The following is a 24,172-nucleotide window of genomic DNA, read 5'->3' as shown; positions in this document are numbered from 1 at the left end:
TCAGAAGTTCTCCAAAAAAGAGATTTCCCATGAGAAAAGCAAGCTGCATATTGACACTTGTAGTCTGATCCTATTTTTGTTTTGAAATGTTTTGAAAAAAACGAAAGAGAAAAAGCAAAAGAAATGTTGTGTGTGTGTGTATTTACCCACACCTCTCTAAATATAGACAGCCTTTGCTTTGCACAGTAAGACAGAACCACACAAATGATCGTGCGATCTTAATCATCAATGGAAAAAATTAAGATTGTTCCATGACCTTTAGAAATTTGTGTCAAAACATTGAGAACTCTCTTACTGTCAGTTCTAAATGAAGGGAGAAATGGAAAATCTAGTAAAACTTGTGTTCAGTACACTGTAATACAGATTAGAATAGAGTATGTCAGTTCTCTGGGAAAAACTTATCCAGAGTAGTTGGGACACTGCTTGCTTTCTAGAGGGGGCACCGTTTCCGTGCCTTTGCAAACTGGCACACTCCTTTCAAAGTTTGGGTCGGTTTTCAACATGTTATCCGCTGTGCTTTCAGTGTCACAGAATACCTCCACGAATGCCTTCAATGTGGAGTTTCTTCCCCAGCGCCACTTCCTCCGGAACTTCTTCCTCCTTTTCGTCACAATCACTCATGTCAATGAGCTTGCCTTCCAAGGTTCCTCTGGCTTCACCTGCAGAGTCGTGACCCGTGGCCATGTCGACATCCCTATAATCAACTACTGATTCTGTGACTCCATTTAATCCAGCTCCAATTTCATTTCCGGGATTACCACTTTTCAATTCTTTGTGGAAATGTCATCTTTGTTGGCCAATTCCCTCTTTGGATTATCCATGTTTGTAAAGTGTCACATGAGTTCATTGCTAGGGGACAAGGAGGCAACACAACGGCCCACTTCCCTATCTGTGTGTGAGCCCGACAACAGATGGGCAATAAGCGACCGCCGCTGACAGACTCAGAAAGAAGGGATGTGATCATAAAAAACATCTGTTCTGTACATAGTGATTTGTGGACTGAAGAGCTCGTAGCAAAGTCTGTGCTCTATGCAACTACTCAGTTAATACACCGCGGCAAGTGGTGTTACTCAACTAGTAGTAGTAGCTTAGTAGTAACTGAGATCCACGTGCACTAGATCTGCAAAAAGCAAGGACTGTCCTGCACAAAGGACACAGTACGGGAATATACATCCTAGAGAATAACACCGGTGACCCTTTGGGAAGAGCTGTGTTATTTAAACTTTTTTCAGTGACCAAGTTCTATGCCTTAAGAATGGTTCTCAACCTAAGAGGACTTTCCCCCTCAGGGGACACCTGAAAATAACTGGAGACATTTTTGATTGTCACAGCTTATGGGGCATGGAGAGGACCGCAAGTGGATAGAAGCCGGGGATGCTGCGAATCCGCGTGAGGCACAGGACAATCCCCAACAAAATGTTAACAGTGCCAAAGCTGACAAACACGGTTTGAAGCCAAGTCGTTTGTTAAGTTCTTTTTAACGGCAACTTTCTCATAAGGTGGCGGCAAAGAGTAAAGGGGATGATGGCATATGGAAGGTGTGCAACAAATGCTATTAATACCTGCGGCTCCAGGTGACTTAAAACGGGCGGTCTTAATACCATCTGAGATTTGCGGGAATTTTTACAAACGTTAACTCATCTCCTCCTGTGCCACGATGGGGCTGCTAAGAAGTAAACGTTGCCTTCAACCCATGGGTGGACCGAGTACCCAGGTCAAGACAGGAGTCCAGATCCAGCCACACTCTGTACCTCACAGAACACGTCTAGAATCCAGGACTCACCTCTGGGCAACACACTTGAAGGGGGGCATTAAGCTTTCAGAGGATGATGACTGCAACGTAAAGGGTCTGAGAATCACGTCACCCGAGAGATGGCTCAGTCAACTGGAACAATCCGCCTGAAGAAGAGAAACCCTGGAGGAGCAGCTGAGGGATGAGATGTGACAGCAGTCCTGAAATTCTATAGGGCTGTCACACAGAAGAGGCTAAATTAGACTTGTCCTATGTGGTTCCCCAAGGTAGAAATTAATAAGCAGCTGTCTCCTAAAAGCAGGGACCTGTTAGGAAACAAGTTCCCCATCCTTGGAAACATTCAAGCAGAGACTCGAATGTCAGGTGGGCTCTCAGGGGATTCCTACACCGGCAAGAGAATAATCTAGATGAGCAATAAGGCACTTTCTGCTACTCACAATCTCAGGTGCAGAATACAATGAGAGAGCAGGGCAGAGTCCAGAACAGGAAGGAACAGCCAGCCTCTGTTGACCCAGCCATCCCACTCCTAGGTATTGACCCAAGAGAAATGAAAACATTATGTCCACAAAAAGACTTGTGCAAGAACGTTCATGGAAGATTTATTCATCACAGCCCCAAACTGGAAACACTCCAAATGTCCATCAACGGGAAAATGGATAGGCAAATTATAGGCTGTCCATACAATGGAGTACCACTCAGCTATAAAAAGGAACAAATGACCTACACAGGTAACCATGTGGATGAACCTTACAATAAAAAGTTCATACTGATGATTCCATTCATATGATGTCCCACAACAGGCAAAACTAACCTATGGTGAAGAAACACCAGAATTGTGAAGGAGCATGAGGAAACTTACTTAGGTAATAAAAATGTTCTGGGGCACATGGGCGGTCAATCGGTTAAGCGTCGGACTCTTGCTCCGGCTCAGGTCATGATTTCATGGTTCATGGGATCAAGCCCTGTGTTGGGCTCTGCGCTGACAGGGCATAGCCTGCTTGGGATTCTCTCTCTCTCCCCCCCTCTCTCTGCCCTCCCCTGCTCCCCGCCCCCCCTCTCTCAAAATAAATAAATAAACTTAAAACAATGTTTGTTCTGTGTCTTGAAACAGGTTTGGAATTCACAGATGGAAGCGTTTACCAAAACACATCAAAGCATACACCTAAAATTTGAGCATTGCACAGTTACATACATTTTACCACCAAAACACAAAAAAATAAATGCATGAACAAACACCGAACTCTAATGCCTATGTATGCAGAAATGCTTAGTGGGGGAAATGTACTGATTTCCGCGACTTGCTAACGAAACACATCCCTGAAATAGGGCTGACAAATGGGTGGAGAGATGGAAAGACTGCAAAGACCGGAGAAAGCACGCAGAGTGAAATTTAATGGTACGATCTAGGTGGCTGGGTACACGGGTGTTCACTGTGAAGTTCTTTCAAGCTTGTTGCGTATCTAAAGTGCTTCATAATAAAAAGTGGGGGAGGAGGGAAGGAATTACAGCCAGTAGGAATCACAAGGGAAAAAGAGGTGGCTGGGGGGTCATGGGAGGAAAGCAGCAAGGGAAAGTAGAGGAACTGTTCTGGCCAGGACAGGGGCCTCTTGGGGCAGCATTGCAAAAGGCCCGGCTGACCTGGGGACAGGAGATCATAGCTAAGATGGGACACATGTGAGGTTCGCACTCAGACCTTTCCTGTCGTAAGTCCTTGTCCCTGTGAGACCAGTTCCATCACTATCTGGCTCTCTGGTCCCAGACAGGTCCTTGCCCCGCTCTGACCTTGGTCCCTCTCCCTGGACACTCAAGGGACTAGTTTAGAAGACGCTTAATGTGTTTTCCAGCTCTGACAGTCTACGATTCATTGCATCTGTACAAACCATGTTTCTAGGCAGGAGCCAAAAGATGCAGAGGTACGACGGTGGTGTCAGACATTCCAGCCAGTCTCCTACAGGCAAAAGGCAAGGAGCTCACAATCCCCCAGAGAAAGGGACAAGCTCTTAACCCGATGCATGTGGACTATCCACTTTGTAGGGTAGCCACAGCAAACACTGAATACAGGAGTGGGAGCACCCTGCCCCCCAACACACAGCAGGTCTCTGGGACACAGAACACTGTGGGAGCCCGAGAGAAATAAGGAGATACATTTGCTACAGGACAAAAATTCAATAATATTTTGCAAAGTTCAATTTCAATAATTTTAAGAGTATCTACTCTATTGTCCTCCCTCCCCTACTCTCAGTGGCATGGATAATTTAAATCTGATTGCACACAAGACTGTCAGATCTTCTGTGCCACGTTTTCTCTACTCTGTGGCTCTCTACCCCAAGGACACAACCTAGAGTTTGCCAAGCGATAGAAGGATGTGCCAGAAAGCTGGCTGACCTGGTTCTAGTCCCACGTCTACAATTGCTGCTGAGTGCCTACCTACAGACAAGTCACTTTCACTGTCTCCTCTCCTGTAAAATCTAACATATAACCAGCCTACGTGAGGTCTAAGGTTTCTATAACTCCGTCTTCTTTGACACGATTCTCTCCTCCTAGACAGGTAATATAACCTCAAAATGTGTTTAATTTTTATATATTCTGGAGCGCTTCTGTGTATAAGGTCACCTTTAAATCCGTAATCCAGGTGGAGTCGACATAACCTTCATTTTAGGCACATGGAAACCAGGGAGCAGAGGGTTTGAGGTATTTGCCAACGTTCCCCTGCTGGTGGGTGACAGAGGGAGGGCTACCGCCCAGGGCCCCCTGGGAGTCCCTCCCAGATTTCAGTACCTATAACCAGCCCCCAACCCCCTCCCCCTGCTCCTTTCCCTGCTTTGCCCACTCTGGTTTCCCATTGCTTCTGGCCTCAGATCTTAAAGGGGAGGGTGTGTTTCTCAACCCAAAGACCGTTACCTCACAAACCAAAAAACAATTCTGGCGGGACTTCCTTCCCGCCTTTCTCCTTGGGGTGAGGGGTGGGGGTAGGGGAGGAACAGGAGAGTAGACTGCTAAGAGGTCAAGACTCAGAAATGGGAGCCCGCAGCCTGGAGGAAGTCTCTGGAGTGCTTGGGGGTAGGGGAAATCCCGCTCCTCCCTGGAATAACTGTGGCAAATCACCTAGGGGAAGTCTGGGATCCTCATTATGCAGGACAACAGGACACCCTGTCTAGGTCCAGATGTGCCACCACAGTGGCCAGTGAGGCCATGACAGGAAGTGGAGACCCAACAGGGCCCGGACCTATGGGGAAGAGGAGGGCGAGGCATGTGGTGCCATCGTCTCCCCCAACTCCATGCCCGCTATGCACCAGACCACCGCCCCAACGTCTGCCCAGGTGAAGACCGGCCGACACGAGAAGGGAGAACAGGGAGAGATCACAGGAATGGGGGCTCAGACACTGCTCCGCCTTCTAGCCTTGAGGGGACAGCAGGCAAAAGGGTTGGACCCTCACGGCCAGGACATCTAAAGATTCTTCTGGACACGCAGTAAAGCCCCACCGTGGGGTAAGAAAGAATTTCCATAATGACCAGTTTGTCTAGAAGTGGCCTGAATGCATTCCCAGCAGTGGTGAGGCATCCCCAGCTGATGGAGGAAGGAGGGAGTCATCCCCCTGCTCCTCTCCTACTACCCAGTCCTCCACCACCCTTACCCAACACCCACCTCCAGTGAGCTCAGAGGTTCCTGGCAAAGGCTCCCTCCCCGGGGACCGCAGCAAGTCCACGGGGGTCAGAGCTGCTGGTCCCTCCGGAGACACTGGAGCCTGGGAGTCTGCAAACAAACCCCAGTTGGCAGCAGAAGCTAATACTCCTGTTTCCCAAACCAAAGCCTGGCCCACCCGGACTTCCTGTTCAGGGGGAGCGGAGGGACAGCATCTGCCTTTTCTCTAACAAGGGCAACGATCGATCGGAGGGATTGGATTTGCTCCTCCCCCTTCTGGATGAATGACTCCAGGGAGCTCTGTGGCTGTGACTGAGAAGAGAAGGCGAAGGCCAGATTAGAGGGGAGGTAAGGGACACCTCACCCTCGTTGCTGAGGACCTAACTCCTCCCCCGCTGGGAAGGTCAAAAGAGGAAAAGCATCATAAAAGTATATTAATACCTACATCCGTACAAACAGATTGGGAAATCCTGAGCCCGCCTTAATTACACAGAGGCCTACCCACATCGGACATGTACGATCCCCAGGAAGAGTGACTGATTCCTACACACATTCCCATTTTTTTCCCAGTTGCCCATTTCCTTAGAAATCCTTTGCCTCCTGGCAAAGCTGTGCAGGAGGGGTACTGAGGCCTGCCGCCGGCTCAGGAAGTGCCTGCACCTGGTTTTGTTCCAGGGGGAGAATCCAGGAAGGCCTCCCAGACCTTTCTCAAGGGGCCGGCCCTCGGGGAGGCCAGGCACTCATACCTATCTCCTGTCACCAACGGCCTAAAAGCAACTCTAGCCGGGACCCTCCAACTGTAAAACACCACAAACTTTGCTAAGTCCACTTCACAATTTTGAATTCTTCCTCACATTTAAACCAAAATGGCTTCATCTCAGCCTCCCCTGGGTAATGGAGAGCCGAGTGCCTTTCCGCTCTGGTCCACCCTCCAGATGCCTTGTGGTTACTAGCAAAGGGGAGGAAATACCCTGCCCACCTGCTTCTTCCCAGCTACCGCCTCAAGGTTCAACACAACCTCCCCCACCGGACGAGGAGAATGCAGCGACAAGGGAGCTAGGCCTTGCTCCCCTCCACTTCCAGGATTAGCGAGCAGCTGCCTCTGGACGGCCAGCCCCTCCCTTCCATACAGAGGGGCTCTCAGCAGCCTGGGCCTCAAGCTGGGGTGTCTGCTCACTGCTTGTTCACCCCCCATGCTGCAAACTGCCGCTTCCCAGGCATGACAGATGTAGCTGCTATTCAGTATGTTCAAGCCAGGACAAAAGCCTTCTCCAGAAGCACAAAGCCAGCAGGGATGCAGACAGGGCCAACTTCAATAGAAGCCACCTGCCGGGTGGGGGCCCTTCTCTGCCACACCCCCCAGCACACACGCATGCGCACGCATGTGTACACACACACACACGCACACCTTTTTAAAGCCTCTCAAACCCGTGCTGAGTCAGAGTCAGGTGAATTTTTCTCGAATCACTGGACCGTTCTCCCAGAGCAGGGAGACTGTGCACAGCCATTTCTCAGTATTCTACCAGGATATTAATAAGTGGTGAGTAAAAAAGGGATCCTATACATGTCAGAAGCACTAGGTTTTACAAAGTCGAGTGCATTCTTTTGCTACAGAACTTCTCAGAGCCTTTAAAATGTTAATGTGCACTGCAGTGTTTCCCAGGTTTCTCTGGTCACAGAGCATCTCAGGATGGGCACTCCAGCAGCACGTTCCAAGACTGTCTGGTGCTTGGAGAAACATGGGCGGCTCTTTCCTCCACGTTCACCTGGCCCCCTGTCCACAGCTCTTCTACACGTGGAGTATCGAAGACGTACTTGGCTCACATGGTCTCCCCTCGATAAACTTCCAGAGAACGGCTGGGTGGGCAGATGAAGGAGCACGCACATGCCTGTGGTACCTTCACCGTTCTGTTCAACTAGTGGGGAAGTTTCTGCAAGGGCCATTAGAATGTCATCGAAGAGACGGATTCTCTGCACACGCCCAAGCCAACACTGGCTGTGAACCATCTGTGTTTATGTCACCAGGGACAAGGGTTCAACCCCAGGTGAGCCAGTGGGTTTCGTTCTCCTCCTAAACTACCCCAACTGTTTTGCAGTTGTCCACACAGGGAACTGGGTCACTGCACTCAACGTACGACCACAGACCACACACCATAAGGGTCACACATGGTGTGGGCGTATCAATACCACAGACACCAAAGATAGGTAACATGAGCGTCAGACAGGACACAGATCGTCAACATTTCCCAGTAAGCCCAGTATTTTTACATTCAAACTGTATATCTCAGATCATCTCTTGGATTCGACAGTAGTCTCTCCCTACTCACCCCCCTAAAAAAATATTTGTCTAATTTTGGCCACGTACCTGGGGTGAACTTATGGAAGAGACCCTTCAGGAGGCCCCTGCTTCACTCACAACCATGCACTCTGAAAAGGCATCTTCCACCGGGCTCTGCAACTGGGCACAGAGGCAGGTGCCCTGGTGACAGGTCGCAGGGTACCCTCAATCCCCCCTCACCCCACCCGCATGCGCGCACGCGCACATGCACACACACACACACACACAGGAAACCTCTGCCTCTTGAGCAGCTGCCCTTGTTCTGAAGCCACGGACTGTTCCTGGTATGCATGTTTCTTAGAACAGTGGAGATGGCGATTGTGGTTAGTATCTGGGCAACAGCAGGAGGCTGGGGGATTCCTCATGCCCTGGTTCTGACCTAGGAAGGGAGGAGGCCCCAATGTCGGCTCTCCATTCTCAGCCCTCGAAGCATCAGAAGAAAACACGAGGAGACACCTCGAGGCAGTATTGAACGGTCCCTACTCGCCACTAAAAACAAAAGTGTGCTTTTTATCACCTTAGAAAAAGCCCTCAGTTTATTCCTAATTCCTACCCTATCTTTCCGAATTTCTCTTCTTGCCCACCTGGCAAAATTAGTCTGATCTATGGAAGCTGGGAGTGGAAAGGCAAGCTGACAGGCTTTCCTAGTGAAGCAGCCCCAGGCCCCACACCAAGAGCAGAGACAGAAGCTTCCCTTTCTAGCACCCCAGCCAGGTGGCTTCCCCCCCGGACCCCTGCGGGGCTAGAGAGAACAGCACCCCAGCCAGGCCGCTTGCCCCCCGGACCCCGTGGGGTTAGAGAGAACCCCTTGGCTCCACTCATCGTTCCATTTATCTTAACCGGGCAGGCTTCTGCTTGGATGTCGCTGCTTCTGAAGCTGACACTTTAATTCTTGATTTTAAAAACTTTATTGTTTAAATACCAGTTTTGCCTCTGAGGCAGCCAAGGCTCCAAGCCCTGCTTGTTAATTATCAGCTGCTAAACAGTACTTTTCTCAAGAGAGCTGATGGGGCCCGAGGCCACTGCGGAGAGAAAGCTGGCACCGGGGAAGGGAGTGCGGAAGGGGCTGCAGCTCCCCGCGGCGGACTCCTCAGAATCCAAAAGACAAAACAGCCAAGAGACTGGCCCACTTCTGTGGGCACACACAACACCTCAGCTAGGTACCTGGCACTGTGCTTTGTACTGGAGGACTCCAAATAAATGAGACACAGTCCTTGTCCTCAAGGAGCTCAGAGTCTAGCAGGGAAGGAAACAAGAGTCACTGTAATTCAAATTCACAGCAGACCTACAGCTAGTATGAACTACCACTAGCATAGGGAAGGGAATTCTGCCTGGAGTTGGGGGTGGGGGTGGGGGTGGGGGTGGGGGTGGGGGTGGGCAGTTTGCAGGTAAAATCTAAGCCTCAAAGGCTAGCTATAACTCCACCAGGATACAAAAGGATGAACATTAGGAAGGCCCAACAGAAGATCTGGGAGCATAAGAATGCACTCAGACTGGAAGCAGTCATCTCTGAAAGGGTGAGTGTCTGTGTGCGAGGGGTGGGGGTGGGAGGGAAGGCGAAAGCCAGCTTGTTCGAATACCATGTCAGGAGTGGGAGCGTTACGCTGGGGGCCAGGGAGGGTGGTGCTACTGAAGGTCTCCAAGCAGAAGTAATGTTTGTGGTCCTATCTGACCAGGAATGGATGGATGGCTGAGTCTCTTGGTGCCTCTGAAGAAAACCAGATCAGTGCCCTCAAGAAGCAGAGTTGACCATGGGGAGTCGGGGCCTCTTTCCCATGAATCAGTGTGCAGAGGGGTGGAGGACATGCATGGTCCGCAGCAGCTGGACAGCCTCTGGGACTCCCCGTTGACAGGGTCCCCTGAGACGTGGACCTTTCCCCAATCTCTCAGGAAGGCCCGGTAATCGGAGGGATCAGGGAATGACGTCACATCTTTGCATCTCTCCAGGGCCCTTGGCAGGTCAAGTACTCTGAAAATGTGCCGTGACATTGGGTCACAGGCTGTGTTCAAATATCTGCATTAGCCTGCATACAAAAGATGGAACTGATGCATTCTCTGAGGCTCCAGAAAAGGCCACTAGCACCGAGGAATATTACAAGTCCCAGGAACAAAATTTTGAACTTTAACAACAGCAAATTTTTTTTAATGGTAAGGTTATTTTTTTTTAAACCAAGGAGTTTATTTATTTTTATTATTTTTTGAAATATTCATTTTTGAGAGAGCGCACGCAAGAGTGGGCGGGGGGGGGGCACGGGCAGGCAGAGAGAGAAGGACAGAGCATCTAAAGCGGGCTCTGCACTGACAGCAGGGAGCCTGACATGGGGCTTGAACCCACGAACTGTGAGATCATGACCCTAGCCAAAGTCGGATGCTCAACCGACTGAGCCACTCCGGTGCCCCAATGGTAAGGTTTACCTGAAAAGGGGTAAGCTCCCCCATCACCAGAGCAATTGAAGCGTAAAGTCAATCAATCAGTGGTGGCCAAACCCAGATAATCATCAGATGAAAACACACATTCCTGAATACCTCTCCTCTGCAGAGTCCCACACTCAGTAAGATACAAAGAGTGGAGCCAGGAATCTCTATTTTTGTTTTTTTAACTTTCTTCTTTTTTAGTATTTATTTTTGAGAGAGAGAGCACACGTGCGTGTGTGCAAGCAGGGGAGGGGCAGAGAGAGAGAGGAAGACACAGAATCTGAAGCAGGCTCCAGGCTCTAAGCTGTCAGCACAGAGCCTGACGCAGGGCTCGAACCCACAAACCGCAAGATCGTGACCTGAGCTGAAGTCGGTCTCTCAACCGACTGAGCCACCCAGGTGCCCCCTTTAGAAAAATAAATAAATAAATAACTTTTCTTTTTTTTAATGCTTATTAATTTTTGAAGAATCTCTATATTTCAATGTTATCTATGGGTGATTCTGACAACTGACTTAGAGAGCCACTGGGCTAGATGGCCATTTGCTGGTATATAGTCTTTTCTTTTTTTTTTTTAATTTTTTTTTTTAATGTTTATTTATTTTTGAGACAGAGAGAGACAGAGCATGAACGGGGGAGGGTCAGAGAGAGAGGGAGACACAGAATCTGAAACAGGCTTCAGGCTCTGGGCAGTCAGCACAGAGCCTGACGCGGGGCTCGAACTCACGGACTGCGAGATCATGACCTGAGCCGAAGTCGGACGCTCAACCGACTGAGCCACCCAGGTGCCCCGCTGGTATATAGTCTTAAACAAGACAAAGTAAATACTACGTAAGGTCCTTTCTAAATGATTACCTTCTTTTTACCCTCTCACCTGGGCCTTCAAACCTCTCCTTGTGCTCTTCCATAAATCCCCTTTCCAGCTCAGATAAATCTTCACCAGGGTGTAGAATGATTACCTCAGAGTCCAGCATCGTCTAAGAGAATGTTCTGTGATGATAGAATGTTCTCTATCTGCACTGCCCAATACAGTGGCCACAAGCTATATGAGACTACCAAGGACTTGAAAGGTGGCTAGTGCTATAGGGGAACTAATTTATAATTTTATGTATTCAATTGAAATAGCCACAGATGACCAGGGGCTACTCTATTGGCCGCAGCAGCTTCCTGCGAAAGATGGCTTATGTACTCACTGTGGGATCCAGGTAAACAAGCCACCTCCCTCGACCACCGCCTCTCAGAGCTCATTTCCAGCCTGAAGTGAGCTACCTGATGACAGAGAGGTTAAATTCGAAGAAAATAGCAGGAAAGGAGGAGCTCTGTGTCAGCTGTACCAAAGACAACAGGTACAGAGAACAAAGAGCCCAAACTAAAACTCTCACCCCAAGGGCTCTGCCCTTCCCTGCCCGAGAAAGCAACACCACCAGCAGCCCCAGAGGTACCAGCAGCCACCATCCCAGCCCAGGCAGTGAGGTGTCTCCCGGCTTCCTCGGAGCAGGCAGACCTCATTCTCAGGGATGACCTAGAACACTCCTTGGCCGACTAGAGCCGGACTCTCAAATTTTGTACCGGAACTTTTTGGCTGTATTGGGGTGCAGAAATCCAAGAGAGAGAAAATGAATCTCACAAAACAAAAAGCAAAACCTTAAATCCACTACTTTTCCAGACCTCCGAATTTTTCATCAGGCAAAAGAGATCATCTGCACACTCTCAAACATAACTGGACCCCTGCCCAGGTACGGTAAAAGGCCAAGTTCAAACCTGACGGAGGACTCCAGATTAACACGTGTGGTCTTCCAGCCTTGATTCCTGCCTTCCACATTTTAGGCCCTTTTTGCCCAGCATCTGCCTGCACACATGCTCTGAATCTACCACAAAGTGTGGTTACCTGAGCTGAGAAGTGCTGCCTCAACCTTCTGGAATACCAAAGGAACAGACTTGATGCGACAGCAGGCGAGGCCAGGTGGGTATCAGGAACCACCTGTCGTATTTCAACAGCTCCCCGTCAAGGAGAGGCCACTGAGCAAGCCTCTGGGTAGCCAGCCTGACGCAGGGACGTGGTCTCTCAGCCAAGAGGAACACCACAGTGGGGGGGGGCGGGGGGGACAGGGGAGAAAGATGGAAGAAAAGATCAAATACGAAAAGCACTGTGGGGGTGGGGCAATGGCTTCCATCGAAGACTGGATACTGTTTGTGAAGTTTACTGGAAGATGGTTTTCCCCCTTCTAGAAAAAGAAAAAAAGAGAGAGAGAAAGAAAGAAAAGAAAGGAAAAGAAAAAGAAAATGATGTTGCAACTTCCTTCATCACCGCACGCACTCGGGAAAAAACCCCAGGCCTTGCTTCACTTTCCCATCTGTGCTAACGGTCAGCTCCATCCCGAGCCCTGACTTCTGGGCTCCTGAGAGGCAGGAAGCAAAGATGGCCAGAGCTTGGGGGACAGACAGCCTCCCCATCACCTGCAGGCCGCCTGCCTGCTCCTCCACCGGGAGGCTGAACACAGGATGGAGGCGATTCTTCAGAGCGAGACAGAAGTCCCGTTAGGGCCCAAAGGAGGATAAAAATAAGCTCTGCCCCAGGCTCAGGCCGGCCCCCTCTTTTTTATTCCCCCTTTCCTCCCTGATTCTCTCGGATGGTCAGCCAGCCACACCCATACCGAGCATTTCCTCTTACCAGAAAGATCCCTGGGAGGAGGTCATCTCTTTCCCTCTCAGCCAAACAGAAGACAGGAGTACCCAATGTAGTTCTTCACCATTTCCCCTTAGAATCCCCCCCACTGGCCAAACTTTCATCTGTACCCTCCCCTGGGTGTGTCACAAATATGATTCCATGATGTGTCCTCTGCCCATGCCAGGCAAAAGTGAGCCCTTCCACCCGGAGGGGCCCATCCCGTGTCTCTGTATCCTCTGCCCTGACTCCACCCGCGTCCCCACCACCATCTCCCGGAACCTCTTTCTTCGTGTGTAAACCCAGAAATCAGGCCACCTGGCCTGCCTCCGTCAGAGAAGTACTACCTTTACCAGAGATTACCAAATGGGAATGTGTGTGAAAGGGCACAATCCAGACTGCTGTGTGTGTGGGGGGGGGGGTGGTGGTGGTGGTGGTATTCATCCCTTTTATATACACACAGGTGTTCACTCCTGTTCTGAACTGTAAGTTCCCAAAGGCAAGGCCCACACCTTACCATGGTGGCGATCTGCACGAAATAAGCATTCCATAAATATTTGATGATACAACACAAATCGCTAGGTCAACTGAGTACTAGATTATAAGGGAGTCACGGAGGAACAATTCGGCAATATTGCAAACGCCAAAGGAGCCCAGGTTTCAGCGTAAGACACTCCCACCATTAACGGCCTCAGGGCTTTGCAACCTGCTGTTCCTTCTGCCCCCTGACCCCGCCCCTCCCATCCCAGTATTCCCACTGTGCAGGCAACACCACCTTCCCAGGAAAGCCTTCCCTGAGCCACACACATTCTCAGCATTCCAGGGCCTCCTCCCTCCTTCATTTTTGCCACTGTATCTATCACCATCTGTCAAACTGTATCATTTAATTGATTACGTTTTGTCTGTCTCCCCTTACTAGGATGCAGGCTCTGTGCAGGTTGTTTTTGTTTTTGTTTTTCTGTTTTGTACACTTCATGTATCCCCAGAGCCTAAAACAATATTTAGCACTCAGGAGGTACTCAACAAATGGTTGCTAATGAATGCATTGCTCCGAACATGTCTGATCACATTTCCCCTTCTGTAAAATGTTAAGTATTCTGTGAATACTTTTACTTGGCAGTATTAATATAGGGAATTAACAAGAATATAAGTAAGACACCTAACACAATGCTTGCCACATAGTATCTGCTCAAGAAAGACTTGTTATTAATCTGGGAAACCTTCACAGGGTTGCTAAACCTTCAACAGTGAGCTGAATGGGGCAGAAAGTTGAGGACTGTTATATGTTTCAAAGTCGATCTGCTGTTCCGCTCTATCCGTAGGGAGGCTGCAAAGTCATCCTTAGCACTGCTAATTAATTTTCTTGAGTAGTAAGTTGCTTTGGATCTCAGAGGGATAGAAGGCACCCTAAGGCAAATCCTGCTTAGAAAGGCAGGAGTCTAGTCCAAGCTGCTAGAAAGAATCAGCCCTCATTGTTCCAAATTCTTCTCATCTCATATAGCAGAGGTATTAAAGGGGTCTAAACCCAAGGGGATGACCCTGACTAGTCTCCCAGTCGAGGCTAATCCTGCCATCTGGGCCTCCTGATGGCCAGTCAGGGAAGACAGGAGGCAGGCATGGAGGAGAATAAATGTTTACAAACATCGGTTGAACGGCTGAATGAATAAAAATACTACAGCCCAGAGAAGGGTGAAAGAGCGCTGGCCTGCAGAAAGTGAGGGCGGAGAGGATGGCCCCTGCGGTCTGGAACCTGGGCTGCCCCACGTCCTCCAGCACAGGGCAGTATTCCCAGCGGTGGGGTCACAGAAGCAGCACTACAGAAAGCCCTTCATTCGAAGCAGGCGTCCTCTGAGATCAACTCTGAGCCCTCTGATTCACAAACGAGGAAACTGAATGAGGCCCAGACAGGTTCTCGGACCTGCTGAGGACCACACAAGCCAGGTCTCTCAGATACCAGTCCCCTTCTGTTCCTCCTACAACGGTGCGGCATGGAGTCAAGTGGCCCCACGAGAGTCAAACCTCTGACCTCAGACCTGGCAGCCTAGTATTCAACGCTGGTGTTCTCGCCTCACCCAGGAGCAAAGCCAGCAGTACGATCACCTTGGACTACATCTGTGTGTCTCTGCTTTGTCTGGAGCTAACTAGAAGATGCCAAGAGCCAGAGGAGAGCTGGCTACTTCCACATCTGTCCCTCCCTTAGTGAAAATTCTGAGAGGCAGAAGGGTCATCTCCGTAGTGGAACCGGAAAAGGAGGGGCGCTGGAGCAGGGACGAGAAAGACAAGAGGCATCAATGGGAAACTGTGGTCAGGGCCCTTACGAGAACGAGAAATCCGTTAGCAGAAACAGAAGGTGCCAGCTTGAGTCAGCAGATCCGAATGTGTGGAGAAAAGAGATGCCCAGAAGACTGTTCTGCTATGAATGGCTTTTTGGCAGACAGGAGGGAGAGCAGGGACAGACACTTGGGGGGCTTCACTATACCCCTGGCTAGTCTCAGAGAGCCCAGCCCAATACTGTTCCACGCCCGCGGCCGTCCCCCTCCACCCTGAGGATCACCATTCGTACCTTATATCGATGCAGATAGCATCCACCATTACTCAGTTATCGCACCTTTCTTAGGCAGCTGGGTATAACTCATGATGTCAAAATACTCCATGAAATTTTTCTAAATGAGGGCATAGAGTCATGTGGAAGTAAGAGAATATAAAGAGAATGAAGATGTGAGTCTTCAGGAACTTGCAGTCCAATCTTTAGAAAGCTCCCTGAACATGGAGACACTGTCTTCAACTGAAATAGAAGGGAGGAGTGTCTTGGCAAGTTTGGCGGGGGAGGGTCGGGGAGACCCACTTCTAGGGTGAAGGCTTTCATGAGGGTGGCAGCATTTGTACAGGGTGGAGTAGGTAGATACAGACAGGGGTGGGGCAGGGAGGCAAAGAAGATACGGATGAACAGATGGCACACATACCACGGGCAAAGGTGACAGTGGAGGGGGAGGGGAAGGGTCCTATTAAGGAAAGAGCAAATGTAAGCCCCTAGAGCTGAAACATAGCAGTCATTCAGAAAACAAAAACAAAAACAAAAACACAACCAAAAACCAGATTGGGGTCAGATCAAGGAAGGATCTGAAAATCTCCTGTGCTCCCCAGGCAAAGGGGACCCACTGAAGGGTTGAAACTACGAAGCTACATGACCAGGGCTGGCAAAGTAGTCCCGCGTGTGGTCCAAGGGACAGAGGGGCAAGACCCTCATTCCCCGCCTGAGGTTCTCAGAGTCAGCTAAATGTTTCGGCTGCCCCCCTCGCCACCCCCCTACTCTCCATCCCTTCTTTCTCTAATTACACACCTCTAACTCAATTTTATGTTCTTTTTAAAAATCTAAGGCAAGGTAACAAAAACAAGTCCACGAAATCAGAAGGGTCAAGGGTGCTCTCACCCCTCGTCCTCCTCCCTAGGAGCACAGGGGACTAGTGCCCTGCGAGGGGAGGGGGACATGAAGGTAGGAAACCCCTGAGAATCCCACGTGGGCTCTAGTGGAAAGAAAGGATGTGACGCTTGGGAGGTCGGCAGTCAGAGGGAATAACAAAGTTTCCGGGTTTCTGTAAACATGAGCATTTACAAAGCAAGCTACCAGGTACACTCACTCTGTCCCCGTGGCCTTCTGCTTTTCAGAGACCTGGGTGCCTGGAAACACAGAGGCACCACGAAGGCCACAAGATGTCCCCTGCCACCCTCCCCAGCACAACAGAGTAGACAGGGTCCTCCGAGTTCCAAGGCCCCTGTGGCCTCCGCACCGGTCCACCTGCATTCCTAGGATGCTGTGCGTTCCACACTTGTGGCCTCCAATGCCCAGGGCTCCCCCTCTACTCCCCTGCCCCCACGGTGCTCTGGGCTCTACAGAAGTCGGGCCTGTCGGGCAACCTGCAGATTCTTCACTTAGAGAGGCTCCCCTTCCCCAGCTCCTGTGAAGCCTGGCCTTTGGAATCTACAAGCCTTCCTCTAAGAATTACAGAAGCCAGAGAAGGAGGCCCGGGACAGAGAAGAGGGAGGGTATGGTGACTCCAAGGACAGGGGCTCCTTCTGTCAGAGTTAAAAATAAACTCTTAGCCATTTACACCCAACTCCTCCCTCCAGAAGCCAATGGGCCTTGGCAGATAAATCTCTCCCTGCAGAGGAAATGAGGCCCTGCAGGGACAGACGGGAGGAAGCAGTCCATGGAGACCTGGTCCAGTATGTAACTCTAGCTCAAGCCAGAGGGCCCCCCAGACCTGCCTCAGCTTCTATTACTCTTCCCCCAACACACCTTCTCCCAAACAAATCCCAATCCCAGAAAAAAGACACAGAATCCCTCTGTGCATGGTTAGTATCAACACCTGCCCAAGGATTAGAAAAATCAGTAAGAAGAGAGTGCCAAAGTCAAGCTAAAAGATATAGTCTGCCCAGTATCTACCAGTTAAGCAGGTACCCCAGCTCCCTGAGCCCCTTTCCTCACATCCTGTAGGTCTCCGGGATCCCCAGGCAGTAGGGCAAGAGGTCACCTCAATGGACCTCAGTGGACACAGATCAGCACCACCCCTGCCCTCACGGGAGGCAGAAGAGACCCGTGCTCTCTGTGACATCCTGCAGGTGGCGAAGCTGGGAGGGCCAGAGGGGCCATGGCCTGACTCAGGAGGGAGGCCCCGAGAGCCAGGGCCCAGTTATCCTTGGAAGCCAACAGGATGAGGTCACACTTCTGAATGTGGTAACCTGAAGCCCCACGCTGCAGGGGTGGAGAATATAGCTCAGCAGCAGGGCAGGAGTCCCAGGGCAGGGAGCGAGCTCAGTCACAGGGCAGTCGGGGTGAGGGCCTGGGGCAGCCTCAGGCAGAGCTCTCCCGCTGGCTGGCCTCCGTGTACCTTCTGCGGGGAGGCCTGCTTGCCGGTGCAGCCTGGAGGAAGCCGGAGCAGGAGGCAAGCACAGGGGAAAGTCTAATTGACCCGGGGAACTTCTGCAACCTCCTCCCAGCCCTTCCCCTCACGGGGAAGAAGCACGGTGGCTCCCCAGAGCCTTTGTACGCACTGCCCCTTCTCCCGTAGCCCGAGCTTGGGAGGTGGTGGGGGGCAACTCACGTTTCCGAGCGCTGGGAGCAAACCGAGCCTGGTGCTGCTCCGGGTATCGTATCTCACTCCCAGCGCTCAGAACCGTGAGTTGCCCCCCACCACCTCCCAAGCTCGGGCTACAAGAGAAGGGGGCAAATGGGGAGACCACAAGTGACAAGAGAGAGTGGGCTCGGCGGTGTGGCAGGCAGCCCTGGGGCAGACAGCAGGGCCAGGCTGTGTGTGGGGGACTGCAGCAGCGGCAGGTTTATTTTTAGCTGTTGGGACGGAGGGGCTGAGTAACAGGTCGAGGCCCTGGGCGGGAGGCCAGGTTGCAAGTGTCCATCCAGTGTGTGGGCTGGGAGCCTAGAGATAACATGGATCGTCACAATGGCAGCAACATGACTGACTCAGTCACCTGCCACAGAAGGGTCGGGGGCAAGGCACCCCATAAGAGCATGACGGTCGGTGGAGGAGCCCGCAGGGACCTGTCAGTAGGTCCCCTTCACCTTTGCTTTGGGTTCAGAAGAAGAATCAGTGGAGAGAAGCCAAGCAGAGAGAAGGCATCAGCCATACAGCTCCCTTTGTCACCCGCAACTTGTCTGAGACAGAAAAGGCTTCGAGTGGTGGCCACATAGCTTCCGCCTTCGGTCACCACTCCTCACCTTCCAGATGAGTGCTGGATGGACACGGGCCATGGAGATGCCTGGAAACGTCCCTCAAGAGTAAGATGCCCTTTCATATGACCCTTTGGGACGGCTCATGTTCCTAGCAGAATAAACACACAGCTTGGCCAGTCTTGGAGGGAACATGAGTTACTGATGGGGGTTGACCTTGGGGCCACGTCCCAGCCTCTCCCACCTGCCAGCTAGCACACAGCGATGTTTACTGGATCAGGAAATAAAGCCCCCCAAAGGGCACTGCCAGAGGCTCATCCCCCTTTCCACTGTGTCTCTTCTTCCTGGATCCAGCCACATATGATGGCCTAGAGCACAGGACTCCATGGTCCGAAGCTCCAGGACTGAAACGACTGTTTTAGCATTTAGTGAGCAGGAAGAAGAAGAAAGAGAACAGACCTCACCAGGCATCCCTCTCTCCTCCTGCTTCCTTAGACTTCTGATTTCCAGTCTTACCCAGCCCTAGGGGGTTGCTGAGTGGTACCTGGATGCAAATCCTAATTTCCTCGTCAGCTTTAGGAATCAGTCCCCAACTCTCATCCCAGGACAGTCCCCAGCCCACACCGTATCTTTGGGTGAATCACAAGAAGGCACCCATGTGGATGGACCCAGCCACAAGCCAACGCGAAGCCTGACTAGCGAATGGTAGGTTAGACTGCAGCCCTCACTTCCTCAGCTGGTGCCCCTGTGCAGGGCCCAGCCCGCACACCGATCACAGCGGCCACGTCTAGCCCCACACCTCAAGTGGGGAAGAAGTTGCAGACAGGGAACACAAAGAATTCCGCATCTCTGCCTGGAGACACCGCTACACTAAGATTCTTCTAACTTCAAGGCAAGAACAGATTCACATCCCACTGAGTTATCTGGCCCCATCCTCTCTGCCGAGGCGCTAGGTGCAACACTTTCCACGTCTTCACACAAAAGAAGTGACGGTTGGTCAGGGAGGACTGTTAATTAACTGGGCACAGGCTACCCTGGAGCCATCAAGGCCACACCAGGAGCATCCACTCTGGCTCAGACGCTGCTGATGGTCAGACACGGGGCTGGTCAGCAAGCCATCCGGCCAGCTCTTGGCCTCTTGCCCCCGGCACAGCCTTCCGCTACCCACCAATGCCAGTGCTCAGGAGCAATGGGTAGCCTGACCTCTGCCATGGGCACCCAAACCTGGAAAATTTAACTGACCTACTGCAGGACACATGCCCAGTTAGCAGGGCATATAGCCTGGACCCCATGTTTGGCTTTCCCATCCGACACATAACAAATAATAACAGGCTCTTCTCTAAAAATATGCATCTGTGGGGCGCCTGGGTGGCGCAGTCGGTTAAGCGTCCGACTTCAGCCAGGTCACGATCTCGCGGTCCGTGAGTTCGAGCCCCGCGTCGGGCTCTGGGCTGATGGCTCGGAGCCTGGAGCCTGTTTCCGATTCTGTGTCTCCCTCTCTCTCTGCCCCTCCCCCGTTCATGCTCTGTCTCTCTCTGTCCCAAAAATAAATAAAAACGTTGAAAAAAAAAAATTTTTAAAAAAAAAAATATGCATCTGTATACATCTTAAAATATAAAATATCAGTATTCCTCTCAAGACCAGAGAGGGTACAAAGTCTGATGTGGGTCACATACCTGGTGTACATCAAGCCGCCCAGTGGCGTGGCCCCTTCTCTTTACCAATGTCCCCATTTATGAGGTGACCTACGTAGGAAGACCTAGTGCCAAGAACTCAGTTGTGTGCTGCCAGGTCTATACTCCCAGCGCTACTCCCTCTAGCAACCAAAAAACCAAAGAAACCCAGACTCAGAGCAGGTCCTGGGGAACTGTGTCCCTGATGCTGATGCCAGGTAAGGCCTTGGACAGACCACTGAACCCCTCCTGACGGGCCTAGCCTCCCGCTCTGGTGGGATGGAAGGAGTCAAGAAAGATGCCAGGGAGTGTCAGCAGTAAGGTGCAATGATGTGTGGGTCTCTGTACCACCGGGCCTTAAACCATTACCAAGAGCACCTGCAGCCCCTTGGAACACAGCAGACACCAACCCTGCCCGCCCACCTCCCTCGTGGACCCTGAAGCACCGCTGCAGACCAGGGAAGAGAGGAGAAAAGAGACCCCACATGACTTTGAAGGGCCTGCAGCAGAAGAGAGGACCTCAAACCAGAGGTCCTCAGAACACGCAAGGGCCTCTTGGGAATCATGGAAGGGACTCAAATGCAGACGCCAGTGCCCTGTCCTTCCCCGCTTGTGGCTGACATTCCTCCTGGCAAGGCTGCCAAACATCCCTGGGATTTGCGGGTGACAGGGGCTTTGGCCCCTCCTCCAACCCCAGGATCTGGGCAGGGATCAAGTCTGCAGTCCTGAATCTTGGCTCCTCCAGGTCTCTCCCTGGACCCCTGCACCTGCTTCTTAAGGGAATCATCAATGGATGATGGGCCAACTCCTCTGGGCCCAAGCAGTCAAAACATCTTAATCATGAGTACCAGTGCCTTCGTCCTCCTGAAAAGGAGCCCCTTCAAGTCCCAGGCACCCACTGATATCTGGTCTCAAGGCCTGGGGGCTGCTCTTCCTTCCACTTCCATCAGCTACTGACCCCAGATCTTAGCTGGAGATTATTTTCAACTCCATCAAAGCCCGGAATTTACAAGTGGAAAAGGACCATGAGCTGACCCAACTTTGATCCTGCCTCAGTGGACACCAAGAGCCCTGGTGCAGTAAACAGGGACCAAGGCCCCAAGACGGGAAGGGCATCTCTGAAACCAGAAACTAGAACCTCCTAGCCCAAACCTCAGTGATCTGTCACCCTGCTTTACAACAGCCTGTTCGTTTACTTCACGCCCCTCAAGTACTTTGAAACCGGCTTTTAACACAAAACTAGGTCAGAGTCAATTCTGAGCCACTAGCCCTATATGCTCCCTGCCAACCTGATCTCCCCTCAGAGCCAGGGTCACCATCCCCTCCGACAGATCTACTCATACCTCAGAGGCCCAGCAATGAGCCATCCATGGCTCCTTGGGTCCTCCCAGATTTCCCTTCTAAAGCTCTTCTGTTCCCAATCACATGATTTAACCTCCAGACCAGCAAAGGCTAGTAGAACCTTCTAAAAGGATGAATATATTCTTCTGCACTATTCACTTCAGCAGCCATTAACCACGTGCAGGCTACTGAACATTTGCAATGTGGCTAGCAACTGATTTTTAATTTGATTTAGCTTAATTAATTTTAACTTCAATAGCCATGCATGGGTATTGGCTGCCATACTGGAGCGTGCAAACCAAGTTTGTTAATTTTGCCTTCTCCAAATCAGTTTCTTGGCCCCCTAAATTTTAAGGCACTTTATAGGTCTGTCTCCTCCACACAAGTAAGCATACGATAGGATGCTCAGCAAACTGTTAACTACCTGTAACCTCAATGGATATGAAAGAGGCTGATTTATTAGTCAAAGAAACTTTCCTCACCGTGTGATTCCATCCAGAGAACCCCATCTTGGGACACTGCCCCCTCACGCAGCCACACTACCTATCTTGCTCCCCGCTCCCCGGGAGGTATACAGGATGATGTGAGCTGGAGAGGACGATGCCTGTACTTTGGGGCTGTGGGAGATCTGGTGGTTCCCTCTAACAGTGTTCAGACCAACCATGGGCAGTTCCGATGATCTCCCCCTAAGAACAACAAAGGAAGCCACACCGCAGTGACACGAGGTGACCTGGGGAAGGAGGACCACCGGAGAAAGGAAAGGAGAAGACATCACAGGACCTTGTTTTCTCTAATCCACGCAATGGAAAGATAAACAGAGATAAGGGAGGACAACATTCTATATTTTGTAAAGCAATAATGTGCTTCACCTAATCAGAGTCACACAGCAGAGAGGGACAACAGTGCCAGCTTTAATTAAATTTGTTCAGCTAATACCCAAGAGTCACCATGACACGGAGAAGCAGGAAGCAGCTGAGGAACCCCACGGGGAATACAACCAACCATTACACAAGTGGATTGGGACCAGGCGTCCGTATCAAAGAAATAGTCAATAGAATTCCCATGTTCTTATACAAAAAATAATACGTTACATTTATATCAAACACGCCCTAAAAAGGGAGGGGGTGGTATACAAAAATTATTTTTAAAAAGCTTGTTAACCATATTTAGAACTCATGGAGCTGCTGAGTTGGTTCGTAAGCTGCCCTTCCAACTTTGGGGGTTATTGCTGGGGAGGTAATACATACCCACCCGGCACCCCCTCGCCATCAGTCAAGGGGGTAAGAGAGTAGCTCCCTAGGCTGGAGCCACAGCCAATCCCAGGTCCGAGTCTGCTGACGTCACTGCAGTTACAAAGTGGGAAGAGGCCTGAGACAGGGAGTCAGGCATCCTGGGTTCTAATCCTGCCTCTGCCAAGCGCGTGGCTATACTACCTCAAGCAAGTCTTTGCTCTGGGCCTTGGTTTTCGCAAATCTGCACAACGAGGGGGGTAGATGCGATGACCTCTGAAGTCCCTTCCGACTCTGACGAAGTATGGGTATGACTCAGAACTTAGCAACAGCAGCCAGGAGAGATGGTGAGGTAAGGTCACAGCACGCACTAAAAGCACTGAAATGTTAGCTCTCTGAGGTGCAGGGAGAGAAGCAGCAAGGTGGCTTGGGGCTTTTTTTTTTTTTTTTTTTTTTGGAAAGCACTGATTTCACTTAAGAGGGTTAGGAGGTCACCAGACCACAGAGCGAGCAGGGCATCTGGGCATCTGCCACCTCCCATTAACTCTCAGAGCTGAGAAACAGCAGAGGTCAGAACCCCCATCCGAGGCCCTGCTCCAGCCCCGCAGCTTCTGCCCCGAATCCCCAGGAATGGCCTAACGCTGTGCGGAGAGTGGAGATCTGATCCCTTTTTCCTCAGGCACCTACCGATGGGGCAATCCGTCCTAGCCCGCAGCATCTACCTCCCCTTGCTTCATAGTCAAAACGCTCCTGGTTTTGAAAATCATTTCACCACTCGGCACCGAAGGCTAATTTCACCAAGATTCAAGATCTAGAAATCTCTTTGGTGTGTGTCTCAGACAGGATTCACTGGGCCAGATTCCCCCTACAAGCTGTAATTATGTCTTAGCCAATATTTGGACATGGAAGTGCTGTTGACACTATCAGTCTCTGAATGTCTCATACCTTCTTTCTTCCTCTATTATTAAGTTTTTACACAAAGATGTGTGGGAATCTGCAATTTAACAGTTGAGCCAACTTACAAGATCTGGGAGCAGACTGCCTGTCAAAACAGACTGACTTCAATCTGCACCCACTTCCCACCCGAGAGGGATAAATTATGAGTGTTATTTAAAATGCTGCGGGATTTTTCCTTTCAAAACTAAAGCGGGGGGGACATATCCAAATCTCTCTCCTATTAATTACAATCGCAGAAATCTGAATTACAAAAGAAATCTGCATTGCCACCCTAAAACATTTTAGAGTGGAGTTTTATGTGTCATTAAATAGAATAAAAAGAGGTTGAGAGCTTTTGTTCTCAAGTCTTTATGCAATATTCCAACTATCCAGGGGAATGAATGAACAGCCTTCGTCCCCAAACTGCTGATGGGTGAGGGCAGATGGCCTCTCGGAGGGATAGAAAACTCTCTCAGAAAGGGCGTCTGTCGCTTC

At 50.7% G+C, this 24,172-nt stretch overlaps 1 protein-coding gene across 2 annotated transcripts in view; it reads right to left on the bottom strand.

Annotated features, from left to right (window-relative positions):
* Positions 1 to 24,172, bottom strand: part of MAPKAPK2 (MAPK activated protein kinase 2) — a 44,962-nt gene that overhangs the window by 18,652 nt on the left and 2,138 nt on the right. The gene's annotated exons all lie outside the window — the stretch shown is intronic.

This window comes from Lynx rufus, unplaced genomic scaffold (assembly GCF_022079265.1).
Source record: "Lynx rufus isolate CCGP_SWC_20201006 ecotype Redwood Valley unplaced genomic scaffold, mLynRuf1.p SCAF_15, whole genome shotgun sequence".
NCBI classification, from domain to species: Eukaryota; Metazoa; Chordata; class Mammalia; order Carnivora; family Felidae; genus Lynx; species Lynx rufus.
Note: the sequence above shows the minus strand (reverse complement) of the source record. Positions and strands in the feature narration are given on the sequence as shown.